The following is a 19670-nucleotide window of genomic DNA, read 5'->3' as shown; positions in this document are numbered from 1 at the left end:
ACAGGGGGAAAACATCCACAGTATCAAAAATTACAGTACATCCAAATTGTGTACAATGGGAGTAATTCCAAGTTGATCGCAGCAGGAATTTAGTTAGCAACTGGGCAAAACCAGGTGCACTGCAGGGGAGGCAGATTTAACATGTGCAGAGAGAGTTAGATTTGGGTGGGGTGTGTTCAATCTGCAATCTAATTTGCAGTGTAAATATAAAGCAGCCAGTATTTACCCTGCACAAAAATAAAATAACCCACCCAAATCTAACTCTCTCTGCACATGTTAAATCTGCCTCCCCTGCAGTGCACATGGTTTTGCTTAATTGCTAACTAAATTCCTGCTGCGATCAACTTGGAATTACCCCCAATATTTGCAAGTCATTTCCCGAACAGACAGAAACACAGAGGTATTGCAATAATTAGGAACAGGAGCTAGGAGAGGTCATCTGGTTCATTTAGATGAAATAGGATTGAGTCAGGACTAGAAGTGATCGGTAAAGCTTGGGACTGAACTCTATTTACACCATACTTCTGCCACAATGACAAGTCTGGTAGTTTCATGCGAGGATGAAGAGACATTGTCATAAATTGTGTTTCCATCTCGATATGGAATTCAATTTTTTGAATAACTTTTGAGATGTGAGGCAAAGTAGGCTGTTTCCAATTCTGTGCCAGAGCTGCTTTTGCCGCTATAAGGATGTGTCCTAATACATATTTGTGTCGAGGAGATAAAGTATCCGGCAACAGATGGAGTAACGCTACATTAGGGGAGGGGCATAGAGACGTGTGAAGGACATCGTTAATTAAGTTAAATACTGCTGCCCAAAAGGCAACCAAATGGGGACAAGACCAAAAGATATTAAATATATCACCCACTTCCCCACATTGTCGCCAACAAAATTTTGAGCATGAAGGCCAGAACATATGAAGTCTATCTGGGGTCAAATTAAGTCTGTTTAGTCATTTTCTGTGCATCTCAGTATGGTTGAGGCTTTTGGACATGTTATATGAAGACCTATAGATGTTGCTCCCTTGAGAGTTGGACAGGCCAAGACCCAGATCCTCTTCCCACTTAATTTGTGCCTTGGCTTTAGGGTTGGGCAATAAAGCTACGAGTATGTTATACCAAAAGGAAATCTCGCCCTTAGAGTCCGGCACATTTAGCCTGGCGAAAACCCGGGGAGTATGTGGATTAACACCTTTGGTAATAACAGGGAGCGAGTTCCACCAATGGCTAATTTGGTAGTAGTTTAAACGTGTGAAGTCAGGTAAGGAAAACTTAGATTGCAGAGTGGGGAAAGGCATCATTACTGAACCGTCTAAGAAATCACTCAACCTAGAGAAGCCATAGATGTGCCATCGAGATATATTCATATTCGGAATCAGTTTCATCAGGGCTCGAAGGGATATAGATGTAAAGGTGGGTGGTATATTAGTTAGTTTTGCCGCTAATTTGTCCCACATTCGCAATAAAACACAAGTAGAGGGGAGTGCTGGTAGAGAAGATGGTCATAGGTTCTTAGGGGTGTGTAATATATCCCCCAGCGGGTATGCTGTACATACCTCCCTCTCTAAACAGGCCCATCTTAGTTCTGAACCAGCAACTCCATAAATCTTTGCGTGTGCTAGTATGCATGCTTCATGGTAAAGTGTAAGATCTGGCATCGCCAGTCCTCCTACATTTTTGGGTAAAACCATCCGGGAGCGAGCTATCTTAGGGGCTCGTGATGCCCATATGTATTTTGTCATAATGGTTGAAAATTTATTGAGGTATCGCTTAGGGATGGAGTAGGGTATTGTACGAAAAAGGTACATCAGTTTGGGGAGAAGGGACATTTTGAATGCAGCTAGTCATCCTAGCATGGATATATCATACAGCGCCCAGGATCTGGTTTTGCGAGGGAAGCAAGAAGGAGTTTAAGGTTATCCTCCAATACTGTCTCTATATTAGGGGATATAGAAACGCCTAAATAATTGAGTGACGAGGTTTGCCAGTTATAGGGGTATTTCGATTGAAGGGTAACAAGAGAATTAGAGAGATTGATCGGCAGGGCTTCCGTTTTGGATGTATTAAGCTTGTAGTAAGAGGCTCTGCTATAATTATCCAATAAAGAATGCAAGTGGGGGGGGGGGGACTCCATAGGGTTGGTTACAAATAACAGGACGTCATCAGCAAAGAGACATAATTTATGTGATTGGGTCCCAAGAGAGACACCCGGGAGTAAGGGGCTGAGACGGATCTTTGCTGCCAGAGGTTCTACAGCCAGCACAAAGATCAGTGGGGACAGGGGGCATCCCTGTCTCGTGCCATTGGTAATGGGAAATATCTCCTATATATTAGCCCAAGTCTGTGACTCTGTGCCTGGCCGTAACACTGGGCGGAGTCACAGCGGTGGGTGGAGTCACAGAGCCCGCCCACCACATGTGCAGCAAGTCTCTGCTCCTGCTGCCTGTCCATCTCACACCCCTTCCCCTCCCCCCCCCCCCCCCCCCCCCCCAGCGTCTCCGACTCCCCAGCCGCAGCACCGGGGGAACAACAGCTGCCGCCACAGGAATAGACAATATGAGGGACGGGTGGCGCAGGAGAAGGCTTTCATAGCCCTCCCTGCGCCGCGTACACAGACCCGCCGCCTCTTCCGCACACATCTAGCTGTCAGCTCTCCTGCTGTGACAGGAGCCGAGTGCTGCAGTGACATCATCTCCTGCAGCACTCGCCTCCTGTCACAGAGAGGAGACGGCACACACACACACTCCAGTCTCCGGGGGCTGCCAGCATCTACAGGCAAGCTGGAAACACCCCCAGAGCGAGAGAGAACATACCAGTGAGGCCACGCCCCTTTTACATTAGACCACGCCCCTGGTTGCCGCGCGATGGGGGAGGTTCTGAAGGAAATGTAATAGGACAGACTGCTCTCCCACACCTGGTGACCCCTCTGGATAGAATACTATTTCACAGCCTGCAGCAGCCACCCACAGCCCCAACGGTGAGTCCCTCCAACCATCCTGCCCACTGTATCTATGTCTGATCATCACTTTACACAAGTCCACCCCCTCCACTACTACCCACCCCTTTCTTCATCAGCTTCCTCACTGGGGACCCTCCCTGCCGCCCGCGTCTCTCTATCCCCTGCCTACTGCCCCGCGTCTCTCTATCCCCTCCCTACCGCCCTGCGTCTCTCTTTCCCCTCCCTACCGCCCCGCGTCTATCTATCCCCTCCCTACCGCCCGCATCTCTATCCCCTCCCTACCGCCCTGCGTCTCTCTTTCCCCTCCCTACCGCCCCGCGTCTCTCTTTCCCCTCCCTACCGCCCTGCGTCTCTCTTTCCCCTCCCTACCGCCCCGCGTCTCTGTATCCCCTCCCTGCCGCCCAGCGTCTCTCTATCCCCTCCCTGCCGCCCCGCGTCTCTTTTTCCCCTCCTTGTCGCCCCGCGTCTCTCTTTCCCCTCCTTGCCACCTCGCGTCTCTGTATCCCCTCCCTACCGCCCGCGTCTCTCTTTCCCCTCCCTACCGCCCCGCGTCTCTGCATCCCCTCCCTACCGCCCGGCCTCTCTCTATCCCCTCCCTACCACCCCACGTCTCTCTTTCCCCTCCCTACCGCCCCGCGTCTCTCTATCCCCTCCCTGCCGCCCCGCATCTCTCTATCCCCTCCTTGCTGTCCCGCGTCTCTGTATCCCCTCCCTACCGCCCCGCGTCTCTCTATCCCCTGCCTACCGCCCGAGTCTCTCTATCCCCTCCCTGCCGCCCCGCGTCTCTCTTTCCCCTCCCTACCGCCCCGCGTCTCTCTATCCCCTCCCTACCGCCCCGCATCTCTTTCCCCTCCCTACCGCCTCGCGTCCCTCTATCCCCTCCCTGCCGCCCCGCGTCTCTCTATCCCCTCCTTGCTGTCCCGCGTCTCTGTATCCCCTCCCTACCGCCCCGCGTCTCTCTTTCCCCTCCCTGCCGCCCCGCGTCTCTCTATCCCCTCCCTACCGCCCGAGTCTCCCTTTCCCCTCCCTACCACCCCGCGTCTCTGTATCCCCTCCCTACCGCCCCGCCTCTCTCTATCCCCTCCCTACCGCCCCACGTCTCTCTTTCCCCTCATCTCTCCATCCCCTCCCTACCGCCCCGCGTCTCTCTGTCCGCTCCCTACCGCCCCAAGTCTCTGTATCCCCTCCCTACCGCCACGCCTCTATCCCCTCCCTACCACCAAGCCTCTCTCTAGCCCCTCCCTACCGCTCTGCGTCACTGTATCCCCTCCCTACCGCCCCGCGTCTTTGTATCCCGTCCCTATCGCCCTGCGTCTCTGCATCCCCTCCCTACCCTCCTGTGTCCCATACAGGGTCCATACCACCGGCTCCTTGATACCTCCCTGACAAACCCTCACCAGGAGGACAGGAGCCATAACCCCCTGTGGTGCCCCCCGTAGTTACCGGTATATCTGTGATGCTCCGCTCTGCCTATCCCTCACACAGCAAGCGCAGGGCACAAGCCCAGCACCGAGCACATGACCGCGCTGCCCATGCCCATTGGCCCTGGGAGCAGCACCAGCCTGTGCACCCTCTTCCTACTGCACCTGAGGGGGCCGCGCATATAGCACATGCACAAGGGACTGGTGCACCTGCGGCCGCATGGAGACCTTGCTTGCGCAACATGTCCGCGTTGCTACACCTGAAGGATCAGACGGTGTAGAGAGAGGACACAGCTGCCACTGTTCCTCATTGCACCAGCACTCCCTCTGTGTCTAATAACACCATATACCTCTTCATGCGGGTATGTCTATACCACATACATCCTTATCCGTATCCTATATATTGTTACACATACAATCACATAGTTATAGGTTCCACACCACCCCTCCACCCGCAGCATCTACATACACCCTGCCTCATCCGCGGTTGCCCCCGCACCCGCTACACCCGCTACATTCTGTACATTGTGCCCTGCCGGCGCTGTTCACGCCGTCGCAAGGGGCTATGCCCTCTTCACCATCGGAAGCCCTTTCGTCATGCAATATTTAACCAGTAACAAACCTAGGAATGCAGGTAATACTCATACAAATATTGAACCCCAGCAAGGCGTGCAGGGGTTAAGGGGCGTAGCCCCTTTCGACGGTGTGAAGAGCGCCCGTAGGGCACGATGAAGCACCTAGTATATGATAAAAAGCCATTACTAAACACCAGAGCCGAGGGGCAATTGTACAATGCTAGCATGGAGGTGAAATCCGACCGCGAAAGCCAAAGGTAGATAGGACTGATCTCATATATGGCCAACTCAACCGATCAAACGCCTTCTCCGCATCTAAGGATAGCAAGAGAAGGCCCTGATCAGTCAGTAATGAATTTAGTAGATTGAAGACTCTGCGGGTGTTGTCCGATGCTTGCCTTCCAGGCACAAACCCTACTTGATCCTGATGAATCGAGGTAGGCAAGAAAAGCTTCACACGAGTGGCAATAATCTTGGCGAACAATTTAATGTCTCCATTCAACAATGCTATGGGTCGGTAGTTTTGACAAGAAGAGGGATCTTTGCCTGGTTTAGGTAACGTCACCACTTGCGCCTCTAGCATTTCCTTGGGTGGGGCGCCTGTCTCCGTTATATCATTGAAGACGTGGGTTAATGTAGGCGTCGATAGCCCTTGGTATACTTTATAAAAATCGTTCATAAATCCATCTGGTCCCGGGGCTTTACCAGAAGGTAATGACTTAATCGCTTCATCAACTTCACCTGGGGTCCACGGAGCATTTAAAAGCTCTATCTGGGCCTCGGATAAAGAGGGAAGATGCAGAGAGCTTAAAAAATTATCGATGGATGATTTTGTGGGCTGATGGGTAGAGGGATCTGACCATAGATTATACAGTTTGGCGTAGTAATGGGCAAAGTGGTTTGAAATATCCAGCGGATCAGAGATTTTTGATCCGGAGGTGGAAATTAAAAAATTTATTTTCCGAGCTTGTTGGGACCTCAACTTCCGGGCCAGGAACCTGCCGGGTCTATTGCCCGCTATAGAGAATCGTTTACGTAATTTATTCAGTGCTTGTTGTGTTCGGGCCATGAGAAGTTTCTGCAGTTGGCCCCTGACAGCGGCAAGCTCTTTTCGAATGGACGGAGATGGGGTCTGTTTGTTTTGAACTTCCAAACTGGTCAATTTAGTTTCTAGGTCACTTTGTAATTTGGCTGATTGGCTTTTTAGCACTGCACCTGCCTGAATAGCTGCTCCTCTGACCAGGGCCGTTTCTAGACAATTTGGCTCCCAGTGCGAGATTTCAAAATGCGCCCCCCCCCCCCCCCCCCCCCATTGCTCTAAAAAAAAAAAAAAAATTGTGCCCCCCCCCCCCCCCCATATAGCCATAAAAAGAAAAAGCATGCGCGCGCGTGTGTGGCCTGATTAAGATGGGCGTGGTCTCATTAAAGTGGGCATGGCCTCATCTAATATCATCACACCCACCACAGTGGGGAAAAAATAAAAATAAAAAAGTCCCCTTTTTACACATTACAGCAGGCAAGTGTCCCCATATTACACAGCGCGGCAGGCAGGTGTCCCCATTTTACACAGCGCGGCAGGCAGGTGTCCCCATTTTACACAGCGCGGAAGGCTGGTATCCCCATTTTACACAGTACGCAGGCAGGTATCCCCATTTTACACAGTACGCAGGCAGGTGCCCCCATTTTACACAGTACGCAGGCAGGTGCCCCCATTTTACACAGTACGCAGGCAGGTGCCCCCATTTTACACAGTACGCAGGCAGGTGCCCCCATTTTACACAGTACGCAGGCAGGTGCCCCCATATTACACAGTACGCAGGCAGGTGCCCCCATATTACACAGTACGCAGGCAGGTGCCCCCATATTACACAGTACGCAGGCAGGTGCCCCCATATTACACAGTACGCAGGCAGGTGCCCCCATATTACACAGTGTGGCAGGCAGGTGTCCCCATAGGCAGGTGCCCCCATATTACACAGTGTGGCAGGCAGGTATCCCCATAGGCAGGTGCTCCCATATTACACAGTGTGGCAGGCAGGTATCCCCATAGGCAGGTGCCCCCATATTACACAGTGTGGCAGGCAGGTATCCCCATAGGCAGGTGCCCCCATATTACACAGTACGCAGGCAGGTGCCCCCATATTACACAGTACGCAGGCAGGTGCCCCCATATTACACAGTACGCAGGCAGGTGCCCCCATATTACACAGTACGCAGGCAGGTGCCCCCATATTACACAGTACGCAGGCAGGTGCCCCCATATTACACAGTACGCAGGCAGGTGCCCCCATATTACACAGTGTGGCAGGCAGGTGTCCCCATAGGCAGGTGCCCCCATATTACACAGTGTGGCAGGCAGGTATCCCCATAGGCAGGTGCCCCCATATTACACAGTGTGGCAGGCAGGTATCCCCATAGGCAGGTGCCCCCATATTACACAGTGTGGCAGGCAGGTATCCCCATAGGCAGGTGCCCCCATATTACACAGTGTGGCAGGCAGGTATCCCCATAGGCAGGTGCCCCCATATTACACAGTGTGGCAGGCAGGTATCCCCATAGGCAGGTGCCCCCATTTTACACAGTGCGGCAGCGGCAGGCAGGTTTCAAGCTGAGGAGAAGGAAGGGGGAGAGAGAGAGAATACTTACGTCTTCCCGCTCTTCGGTCCCGCCGCCTCACGTCCCTCGCGCCGGCCGCCTCCTCCTTCTTGCTTCTCGTTCTCCTTGTCGCCTCTCCCGAGCGCTCCTGCTCGGGGGGCGGGGCTTTGCGGAATGACGCGTTTGCGTCGTGACGTCACGACGCAACGCGTCATTACGCGAAACTCCGCCCCCCGAGCAGGAGCGCTCGGGAGAGGCGACAAGGATTAACAAAGTGCCGCGGCGGGCGCCCCGTGCGGTTGCACGGCTCTCCCGCCCCTAGAAACGGCACTGCCTCTGACTACCGCTTTCAACGCACACCAGTGATTACAAGTGGAAGTGTCTGAAGGAGCATTATGTGATAAATAACTCAATATAATATCTTTGACCATCTTTTTAGAAATTTGATTAGAGAGCAAGTGGGGAGATAGTCGCCAAGGGCGGGGAGGTAGGTGCTGTTTATTTAGATCCCATCGACAAAGTATCGGGGCATGATCTGACCATGTTATGGGGAGGATATCTATTGAATGGATATGTTGAAGAGTCCACTTGTCACAAAAATTAAAATCAATACGTGAATATGAATTGTGTACAGGTGAGTAGAAGGTGTAGTCCCTCGCAGAAGGGTTCTGGACTCTCCAGACATCGTATAAGTCAAATTCATTCACTAATGCCCTAAACCCAGTGGAAGACAGAGAGGGGGGGGGGCGTCCTCAATGGAACACCCCTCGGGGATCTATCTAAGGTCAGATCTAATACTAGATTGAAGTCCCCCATAACCATCAAGGAACCTTTGCGAAACCTCTGAATTTGAGCAAATAATTTACGAAAAAAGGGAATTTGGTTAGCATTAGGGGCATGTACCGATACTACAGTCACCAGCTTATCTTCTAGCAGACCTTGCACAATCAGGTACCGTCCATTTTTATCAGACGCTTGTGCTTGCAACACAAAGGATGTTCTTGCACTAAACAGAATCGCAACACCATTATGTTTAAACGGGCCATTTGCAAAAAAGCGCTGGGGATATCTCTGGTCACCAAAAATCGGTGGCCTCAAAGAAGAAAAGTGCGTTTCCTGTAGCGCAACAATGTCCACTTTTTGTTTAAAAAAATATGTAAGGGCTAATCTCCTTTTATTAGGGGAATTTAATCCCTTAACATTTAAAGATAATGTCCGGACCATGGCATATAATTAAAATATACGATAATAGTCATCACCAGCCTTCTGTTCAACCACCAGTCAAACACACTATGAAGAATCAGATGTTTCCCAAAAACAAAAACAGACAAAATGAGAAGAAAAAAAAAGAAAAAATCACAGGGGTGCAAGTAAGAATAGAGTGTAGGTGAAGGGGGGGGGGGGGGGAACCAAGATGACCCTGTACATCGGGCCTGCATAGCTACTGCAAGGGGAGATCAAGTGCAGTAGTGTAACAAGGGGGGGGGGGGGGGGGGGTTGTGGCCTATCGCCACCACTCATGTTACTTAACTGTAAACCATTAGGGCAAGTCCGGATTTACCTATTAGGGATACCTATCCAGAAAGAACACATAATACGAGCAAGCAATAAATTCCAACCAGCAATACATCAAAGTAAGCAGATTAAGAAAGAACATGTAAACTCAATATACGATTCGCAATAATATTCAAGAAATAGCTGTGCATATGTTTAAAACATTACATAACTCACAGAATTCCAAGGGGTAGTCCCAAGCGAAAGGTATGGTCCCGAACAGAAAGCAACGGGTAGGTTGTTGCAACAAAGGTATTGCAGACATTAGTAAGGTACCTGAACATTCAGGCAGTGGCCCACTCAGTACGGATTCTAGGACGATTGCCAGGACCCTGGGGCTGCTTAACAGAAATGTCCCAGTCCGACAACAGCTTGACGCCAGCATCCAGAGAGGCAACCACATAAGAAGATCCTTCGTAGGTGATAATTAGCTTAACAGGGAAACCCCATCTGTAGGGTATGTCGTTTGCGTGGAGGGCTGCTGTTATCGGAGCCAAATTCCTTCTCTTCGCCATCGTTACAGCTAAGAAATCCGGGAAGATTTGAAGCCCTCCCAGTGTATCAGTTTCCTACTGATCTCGCCGCTCTGAGGATCTTTTCTTTGATGGGAAAGAAATGGACTCGTAAAAGGGTGTCTTTAGGGAGGTCATTAGATACCATGCGTGGTCGAGGTAAACGGTGTATTCGGTCGATGAGCAAATCTCGAGTGTCGGCATCCGGCAGCAGCTTATGGAAGATGGCCATGGTGTAGATCTCTAATTCCGAATTAGCTACCGAGTCCGGAATGCCCCTTATTTTAATGTTATTCTGTCTGGAGTGGTCCTCCATATCCGCCATTTTATCTCTCAGCGTGTCCAGGTCGACCCTTTGCTGGTCATGTGCCATGATGAGATCATTATGGGATGACACAAGTTCCTCTATTTTATGCTCCAAATGATCTGTACGGTTTCCAACTTCAAGCAGGTCAGACTTTACCTCCCTGATTGCCGCTGTGAGGTCGGCAGCCAAATCCAACTTAAATGCCGACAGGATCTGACATAAAGATTTCACCGTCAAGGGCGCTTCAGAGTCCACATCTATGCCGGCTATGGACATGGTGCTCAATGGATTACCTGATTTCAAGAAGGCCGAGGCAGAAGCAGGGGGTTCCCCCCGAGAGGACGGAGGGGCAAGCAGTGATTTCTGTATAGGAAAGGACACTCTAGGCGGTAGTGCCCCTTTTACCTTTTTGGGGGGCATAATAGAGGGTACAAGAGGACGCTGTAAAAGACCAGAGTAGTGTGAGGTGTTTGTATTCAGGAGACCCACTACACAGTCTGAGATGCGGAACACGGAGGACCGTCAGGAGACTGGCGCAATATACATGAGTGGTGGGGGAGGTCAGGAGAGAATCACATCAGGAGCTCATTGCAGCACGGTGGCATCACAGCAAGCTGCATGCCACAGATGGCACAGACCGGAGTATATCCACTAGTAGCAATTAGCGAACTTCTTGAGTCGTGAAGTCTGCAGAGCTGAACTCTTGTTGTAAATTGAAGGGGATAAGGCTAATGAAAGCAGGGAGCACTAGCTTTTCCTTATTTGTGTCACAGCTGCAGACACAGTAGGGCAGGGACACTGCAGATATGGTGAAACTAAATAGGCACTCACCTTCCACTTGGCCCTGTGCGCTGTGGGGCCCTGGATCATTCACTGAGGAGGCTGCAGTCATGGACCAGCCAGTGTCCAAGCGCAGCTCCAGCCCTGGTGGAAGTCCCGGAGCGGCCGCAGCGGCTCTCTGGCACCGGGTCCGCCGCTGATATTCTTTACTTAAGCTGAGCTAGGCCCGGCGTCCCGAGCTGCACTCAGCGCCCGGGGGTCTGGAGGTAACCGCGGGTGCAGTGGAGAAGTCGGGCGGTGATCGCGGCCGCGCACTTCCAGTGCGCGACCCGTCCGTGGCCTGGAGCTCGAATTCCGGGTGCGGCGGCCACTCGAGTCCCCGGCTTCCCGTCACGTCTAGGCCGCAACCTGCAGGGACGTGCAGAGACGACCCCCGGCTCCGCGGCTCTCAGTGACAGATTCGGGGGGACCCCAGGAAGGCAGAGGAAGCACAGCTAAGTGCTAGCAAGCAGTCTGGGCACTATTAAGGGGCAAATATAGAACGCCAAAGGGAGCACTACAAATAGGCTTCTATACTCCTCATAGGCCACGCCCCCACCTCTATCTGAAAGGACATTTTTAACATACGATTTACACATCAGATTTATCTGGTGGGATGGGCTAAATAAGCATATGTAATCAGCGGCCATTTTTACCGCACACTCTGCTTTGTAAGTAGTGAGGCTGGTTTACACCTGCCGAGCGTTCCACATTGCAACCGTGCATTACTTTGTTTGGCTTGTCTCAACAAAGTGCTATATCTTATTCTGTGATGGATGGGGGTAATGTCCTGCTGGACAAAGGACTGGCTGAGGAAGAGGGAAACTTTCACATGTCTCTCCTGACTGAAATTAAGGAGAAGAAACCAGAGGGACCATTGGAACTACTTGCGTGTGGATGACGCTACATTCCAGGAGTTACTGGCCCTGGTGACTCCCTATATTCAGAGGCAGGATACCAAGATGCGGAGGGCCATATCGCCTCAGGAGAGACTGGTGGCTACCTTGAGGTATCTGGCTACCGGACGTTCACTGGAAGATCTAAAGTTTGGGACCCTCATCTCTGCTCAAACTTTGGAGCGGATCATTCCTGACACCTGCAAGGCCACCTGCAAGGCCATCGTGAAGGTGCTGCAGAACCAGTATTTAAAGGTAAAAGAACAACATGACATACTTGTTTACTTAAGTAGTACATTTTTTTATCGTAGTATAAAACATTTTTATATTTGTTTTTAAGTCAAAAAGTGCAGTATTTTGCCAACATGGCATATATTTTCAGTGTAGCCAACATGGCTTAAGTATAATTTTTTTTTTGCTAAAATAGCATACAACAATTTTAAGCCACAAAGTGCAGTGTTTTTGCCACCATGGCATATATTTTCAGTGCAGCCAACGTGGATTTAAACAAGCATATATACATCCTTATAAACAGTATAAAATATTACCAGTTTAATATTTGTGGGATTGGGTAAAAGCCAGAACCGTCCGGAGCCCCCAACGCCACACCGGACCAGATCCCTGCAGCAATCCTAGCAATTTTGGAGATATTACTGCACATCCCCATAGTCCAGGTCTGTGGGGTCTCAAGCCCGGTGGGGTGTACTGTACATGTCAGTGGACATTGCGGAACACGCGGAGAGAGATTACAGAATCTCTGTATGGTCTAGGTTGTTCTGGTTTTTAACAACATCCCTGGACCATGCAGAACAGCTGTAATTTGTCCCTCCCATTCTTCCCGATGGCTGCTGTCACATAAACCCCCCAGGCCAAGACACCCCCCCCCGGATGGGAACCTGCAGTGCTTTTTCTAAAAAGTGTCAAAGATTAGTGTGGGGGTTCAGTGCCGTCCAGCGTTCGGGGATCTGGCCCTGTCTGGTTTTTAGCCAATCCCTCTAATTCACAATAAATATTGTGTGGTATATATATTCCGAGGGATACATGGTGTTTTGGTTGCAGATTTGAAAACGAGAATATACACATGCTGTAAAGTGCAGAATCAATAGTCCCGGCCCCATGACTATGCACTTGCAGCATTTGTGTATCCTCCACCCAAACTCTGCAACCAAAGCACCATATAGCACCATACAGAACCATATTTATTGTGAATTAAAAAGTAACAATATAAAATATATCTAAAAGTCAGAAAATTTGGGCACATCATAATCTTCTGCCTCCAACGTAGTCGTATAAATAGCTAAAGAGTAGGTGTGTGGGGTTGTAGGCTGGGCTTGGGTGGGAGGAATAGGCTGGTGCTGGGTGGGAGGAATAGGCTGAAGTTGGGTGGGAGGAATAGGCTGGTGCTGGGTGGGAGGAATAGGCGGGTGCTGGGTGGAAGGAATAGGCTGGTGCTGGGTGGGAAGAATAGGCGGGTGCTGGGTGGAAGGAATAGACTGGTGCTGGGTGGGAGGAATAGGCTGGAGTTGGTGGGATAAGCATTGGGTATAGTAGAACGGTGACCAATCATCGTGTCATTCAAACTGCCTCTTCTTGGCATAAAGACCATTTCATTGGCCAGTCTCTCAAAGTGGTCCACTTGATTGAGAGGGGCAGGGCATATATATACGTGGCAATGTATGCCCCCAACTGGTCAAACCAGTCGGGGGGATTTGACATTGCCCTTTTCACCTGTTGAAAGCACAGGGCCTTCTCCTCTTCGCCCTGGGTGTGCTTTATCTTCCTGCCTCTCTTCCGGGGAGTTTGGGGAAGGGTGGCTGGAGGCACAGGCACAGTGCTTTCTTGAGGTGTTGGAGACACATGGGATGAGTCCTCAGGGTCCACAAGAAGGCCGAGGTCTGGGGTGCCGGTCACATCGGGCTCGGAAGTGGAAATCTGTGGGTCAAAAACACAAATATTTAACAAGTGTTGTACATACACGTGATTGTGTATGTACAACAACTATAGTAGGTGTCCAAAAAGTACAAATGAGTACATTAAAAAGGTTGATAAAACAAATGTTTAGGATTCAAAGAGTAGGGTATGGTATAGAAGATCTACAATATCTAGGTTGACAGTAGGTCAACCCCTATGGTCGACACTGTCAAAAGGTTGGCATGTATTAGGTCGACACTGACGAAAAGTCAACACAGGAAAGGTTTGACAGGTACAAAAGGTCAACACTAGAAATGCTTGCCACAAGAAAGATTGACACATTTTTTATTGGGGGGGGGGGTCATTTTCTCCATCAGAGCAACGGAACCCCAATTAGTGTACAGCGTCACCTTGCATGGCTCGTTTTGCTGCGGGCAAGGTGCCTTGCTCCACTACCGCTGCGCTCTCCACAGGTTGCTATTCCCAATCATAGTCCACATGGATGGTAAAGCATGAAAAATGTGTAGAAAAAAGCAAAAAACCTTAAAAAGTTGTGTTGACCCTATGTGTGTCAACTGGAGATGTGCACCGGACATTTTTCGGGTTTTGTGTTTTGGTTTTGGATTCGGTTCCGCTGTCGTGTTTTGGATTCGGACGCGTTTTGTCAAAACCTCCCTGAAAATTTTTTGTCGGATTCGGGTGTGTTTTGGATTCGGGTGTTTTTTTTTTTCAAAAACCCCTCAAAAACAGCTTAAATCATAGCATTTGGGGGTAATTTTGATCCCATTGTATTATTAACCTCAATAACCATAATTTCCACTCATTTCCAGTCTATTCTGAACACCTCACACCTCCCAATATTATTTTCAGTCCTAAAATTTGCACCGAGGTTGCTGGATGACCCAAGTGGCCGGCACAAACACCTGGCCCATCTAGGAGTGGCACTGCAGTGTCAGACAGGATGGCACTTAAAAAATTAGTCCCCAAACAGCACATGATGCAAAGAAAAAAAGAGGTGCACCAAGGTCGCTGGATGGCTAAGCTAAGCGACCCAAGTGGTCGGCACAAACACCTGGCCCATCTAGGAGTGGCACCGCAGTGTCAGACAGGATGGCACTTAAAAAAATAGTCCCCAAACAGCACATGATGCAAAGAAAAAAAGAGGTGCACCAAGGTCGCTGGATGGCTAAGCTAGGCGACCCAACTGGCCGGCACAAACACCTGGCCCATCTAGGAGTGGCACTGCAGTGTCAGACAGGATGGCACTTAAAAAAATAGTCCCCAAACAGCACATGATGCAAAGAAAAAAAGAGGTGCACCAAGGTCGATGGATGGCTAAGCTAGGCGACCCAACTGGCCGGCACAAACACCTGGCCCATCTAGGAGTGGCACTGTAGTGTCAGACAGGATGGCACTTAAAAAAATAGTCCCCAAACAGCACATGATGCAAAGAAAAAAAGAGGTGCACCAAGGTCGCTGGATGGCTAAGATAAGCGACCCAAGTGGCTGGCACAAACACCTGGCCCATCTAGGAGTGGCACTGCAGTGTCAGACAGGATGGCACTTAAAAAAATTAGCCCCAAACATCACATGATGCAGAGATAAAAAAAAAAAAAAGAGGTGCAGGATGGAATTGTCCTTGGGCCCTCCCACCCACCCTTATGTTGTATAAACAGGACATGCACACTTTAACAAACCCATCATTTCAGTGACAGGGTCTGCCACACGACTGTGGCTGAAATGACTGGTTGGTTTTGGCCCCCACCAAAAAAGAAGCAATCAATCTCTCCTTGCACAAACTGGCTCTACAGAGGCAAGATGTCCACCTCCTCCTCATCATCCGATTCCTCACCCCTTTCACTGTGTACATCCCCCTCCTCACAGATTATTAATTCGTCCACACTGGAATCCACCATCTCAGGTCCCTGTGGAGGCAATTGATGGTGAATGTCTCCACGGAGGAATTGATTATAATTCATTTTGATAAACATCATCTTCTCCACATTTTCTGGAAGTAACCTCGTACGATTGCTAACAAGGTGAGCGGCTGCACTAAACACTCTTTCGGAGTACACACTGGAGGAGGGGCAACTTGGGTAAAATAAAGCCAGTTTGTGCAAGGGCATCCAAATTGCCTCTTTTTCCTGCCAGTATACATACGGACTGTCTGACGTGCCTACTTGGATGCGGTCACTCATATAATCCTCCACCATTCTTTCAATGGTGACAGAATCATATGCAGTGACAGTAGACGACATGTCAGTAATCGATGGCAGGTCCTTCAGTCCGGACCAGATGTCAGCACTCGCTCCAGACTGCCCTGCATCACCGCCAGCGGATGGGCTCGGAATTCTTAGCCTTTTCCTCGCAGCCCCAGTTGCGGGAGAATGTGAAGGAGGAGCTGTTGACGGGTCACATTCCGCTTGACTTGAAAAGAGTCTCACCAGCAGGTCTTTGCACCTCTGCAGACTTGTGTCTGCCGGAAAGAGAGATACAACGTAGGCTTTAAACCTAGGATCGAGCATGGTGGCCAAAATGTAGTGCTCTGATTTCAACAGATTGAACACCAGTGAATCCTGGTTAAGCGAATTAAGGGCTCCATCCACAAGTCCCACATGCCTAGCGGAATTGCTCCATTTTAGCTCCTCCTTCAATCTCTCCAGCTTCTTCTGCAAAAGCCTGATGAGGGGAATGACCTGACTCAGGCTGGCAGTGTCTGAACTGACTTCACGTGTGGCAAGTTCAAAGGGTTGCAGAACCTTGCACAACGTTGAAATCATTCTCCACTGCACTTGAGTCAGGTGCATTCCCCCTCCTTTGCCTATATCGTGGGCAGATGTATAGGCTTGAATGGCCTTTATCTGCTCCTCCATCCTCTGAAGCATATAGAGGGTTGAATTCCACCTCGTTACCACCTCTTGCTTTAGATGATGGCGGGGGCAGGTTCAGGAGTGTTTGCTGGTGCTCCAGACTTCGGCACGCGGTGGCTGAATGCCGAAAGTGGCCCGCAATTCTTCGGGCCACCGACAGCATCTCTTGCACGCCCCTGTCGTTTTTTAAAAAATTCTGCACCACCAAATTCAATGTATGTGCAAAACATGGGACGTGCTGGAATTTGCCCAGATGTAATGCACGCACAATATTGGTGGCGTTGTCCGATGTCACAAACCCCCAGGAGAGTTCAACTGGGGTAAGCCATTCTGCAATGATGTTCCTCAGTTTCCGTAAGAGGTTGTCAGCTGTGTGCCTCTTATGGAATGCGGTGATACAAAGCGTAGCCTGCCAAGGAACGAGTTGGCGTTTGCGAGATGCTGCTACTGGTGCCGCCACTGCTGTTCTTGCTGCGGGAGGCAATACATCTACCCAGTGGGCTGTCACAGTCATATAGTCCTGAGTCTGCCCTGCTCCACTTGTCCACATGTCCGTGGTTAAGTGGACATTGGGTACAACTGCATTTTTTAGGACACTGGTGACTCTTTTTCTGAGGTCTGTGTACATTCTCGGTATCGCCTGCCTAGAGAAATGGAACCTAGATGGTATTTGGTACCGGGGACACAGTACCTCAATCAATTCTCTAATTCCCTGTGAATTAACGGTGGATACCGGACACACGTTTAACACCACCGCAGCTGCCAAAACCTGAGTTATCCGCTTTGCAGCAGGATGACTGCTGTGATATTTCATCTTCCTCGCAAAGGACTGTTGGACAGTCAATTGCTTACTGGAAGTAGTACAAGTGGTCTTCTGACTTCCCCTCTGGGATGACTATTGACTCCTAGCAGCAACAACAGCAGCGCCAGCAGCAGTAGGCGTTACACTCAAGGATCCATCAGAGGAATCACAGTTAGGAGAGGACTCGTCAGACTTGCCAGTGACATGGCCTGCAGGACTATTGGCGTTCCTGTCTAAGGAGGAAATTGACACTGAGGGAGTTGGTGGGGTGGTTTGCAGGAGCTTGGGTACAAGAGAAAGAAGGGATTAAGTTGTCAGTGGACTGCTTCCGCTGTCACCCAAAGTTTTTGAACTTGTCAATGACTTCTGATGAATTCGCTCCAGGTGACGTATAAGGGAGGATGTTCCTAGGTGGTTAACGTCCTTACCCCTACTTATTACAGCTTGACAAAGGCAACACACAGCTTGACACCTGTTGTCCGCATTTCTGTTGAAATAATTCCACACCAAAGAGGTGATTTTTTTTTGTAATTTGACCAGGCATGTCAATGGCCATATTCGTCCCACGGACAACAGGTGTCTCCCCGAAAGCCTGACTTAAACAAACCACCTCACCATCAGAATCCTCCTTGTCAATTTCCTCCTCAGCGCCAGCAACACCCATATCCTCATCCTGGTGTACTTCAACAGTGACATCTTCAATTTGACTATCAGGAACTGGACTGCGGGTGCTCCTTCCAGAACTTGCAGGGGGCGTGCAAATGGTAGAAGGCGCCACCTCTTCCCATCCAGTGTTGGGAAGGTCAGGCATCGCAACCGACACAATTGGACTCTCCTTGGGGATTTGTGATTTAGAAGAACGTACAGTTCTTTGCTGTGCTTTTGCCAGCTTAAGTCTTTTAATTTTTCTAGCGGGAGGATGAGTGCTTCCATCCTCATGTGAAGCTGAACCACTAGCTATGAACATAGGACAGGGCCTCAGCCGTTCCTTGCCACTCAGTGTCATAAATGGCATATTGGCAAGTTTATGCTTCTCATCAGACGCTTTTAATTTTGATTTTTGGGTCATTTTACTGAACTTTTGTTTTTTGAATTTTACATGCTCTCTACTATGACATTGTGCATCGGCCTTGGCAGACGACGATGGCATTTAATTGTCTCAGCCATGACTAGTGGCAGCAGCTTCAGCACGAGGTTGAATAGGATCTTGATCTTTCCCTATTTTACCCTCCACATTTTTGTTCTCCATTTTTTAATGTGTGGAATTATATGCCAGTAATATATCAATAGCAATGGCCTACTGTACTGTACTATATATGTATACTGTTGGACACCAAAATGCTGCACTGTAATACTAGAAGCTATAGAAAAGTATATATATTATTGTATATAATTCAGTACAGAGCGGTGTAACTGTGACACATGTGTGTTCTGACAAGCAGTATAGAAGCTATAGAAAATGATTTAAAATTATTGTATATATCAGTACAGAGCGGTGTAACTGTGACACATGTGTGTCCTGACAAGTAGTATAGAAGCTATAGAAAATGATTTAAAATTATTGTATATAATTCAGTACAGAGCGGTGTAACTGTGACACGTGTGTCCTGACAAGCAGTATAGAAGCTATAGAATAAGATTTAAAATTATTGTATATAATTCAGTACAGAGCGGTGTAACTGTGACACGTGTGTCCTGACAAGCAGTATAGAAGCTATAGAAAATTATTTAAAATTATGGTATATATCAGTACAGAGCGGTGTAACTATGACCCATGTGTCCTGACAAGCAGTATAGAAGCTATAGAAAATAATTTAAAATTATTGTATATATCAGTACAGAGCGGTGTAACTGTGACACATGTGTGTCCTGACAAGCAGTATAGAAGCTATAGAAAATGATTTGAAATGATTGTATATATCAGTACAGAGCGGTGTAACTGTGACACGTGTCCTGACAAGCAGTATAGCAGCTATAGAAAAGTATATATATTACTGTATATCAGTAGTAGTACAGAGCGGTGTAACTGTGACACATGTGTGTCCTGACAAGCAATATAGAAGCTATAGAAAATGATTTAAAATGATTGTATATAATTCAGTACAGAGCGGTGTAACTGTGACACATGTGTGTCCTGACAAGCAGTATAGAAGCTATAGATAATGATTTAAAATTATTGTATATAATTCAGTATAGAGCGGTGTAACTGTGACACGTGTGTCCTGACAAGCAGTATAGAAGCTATAGATAATGATTTCAAATTATTGTATATAATTTAGAGATAAGCGCCTGAAATTTTTCGGGTTTTGTGTTTTGGTTTTGGGTTCGGTTCCGCGGCCGTGTTTTGGGTTCGAACGCGTTTTGGCAAAACCTCACCGAATTTTTTTTGTCGGATTCGGGTGTGTTTTGGATTCGGGTGTTTTTTTCAAAAAACACTAAAAAACAGCTT

Source organism: Pseudophryne corroboree, chromosome 5 (genome assembly GCF_028390025.1).
Source record: "Pseudophryne corroboree isolate aPseCor3 chromosome 5, aPseCor3.hap2, whole genome shotgun sequence".
In the NCBI taxonomy this organism is placed as follows: Eukaryota; Metazoa; Chordata; class Amphibia; order Anura; family Myobatrachidae; genus Pseudophryne; species Pseudophryne corroboree.
The sequence above is the reverse complement of the archived record's forward strand: the minus strand, read 5'-3'. Positions refer to the sequence as shown.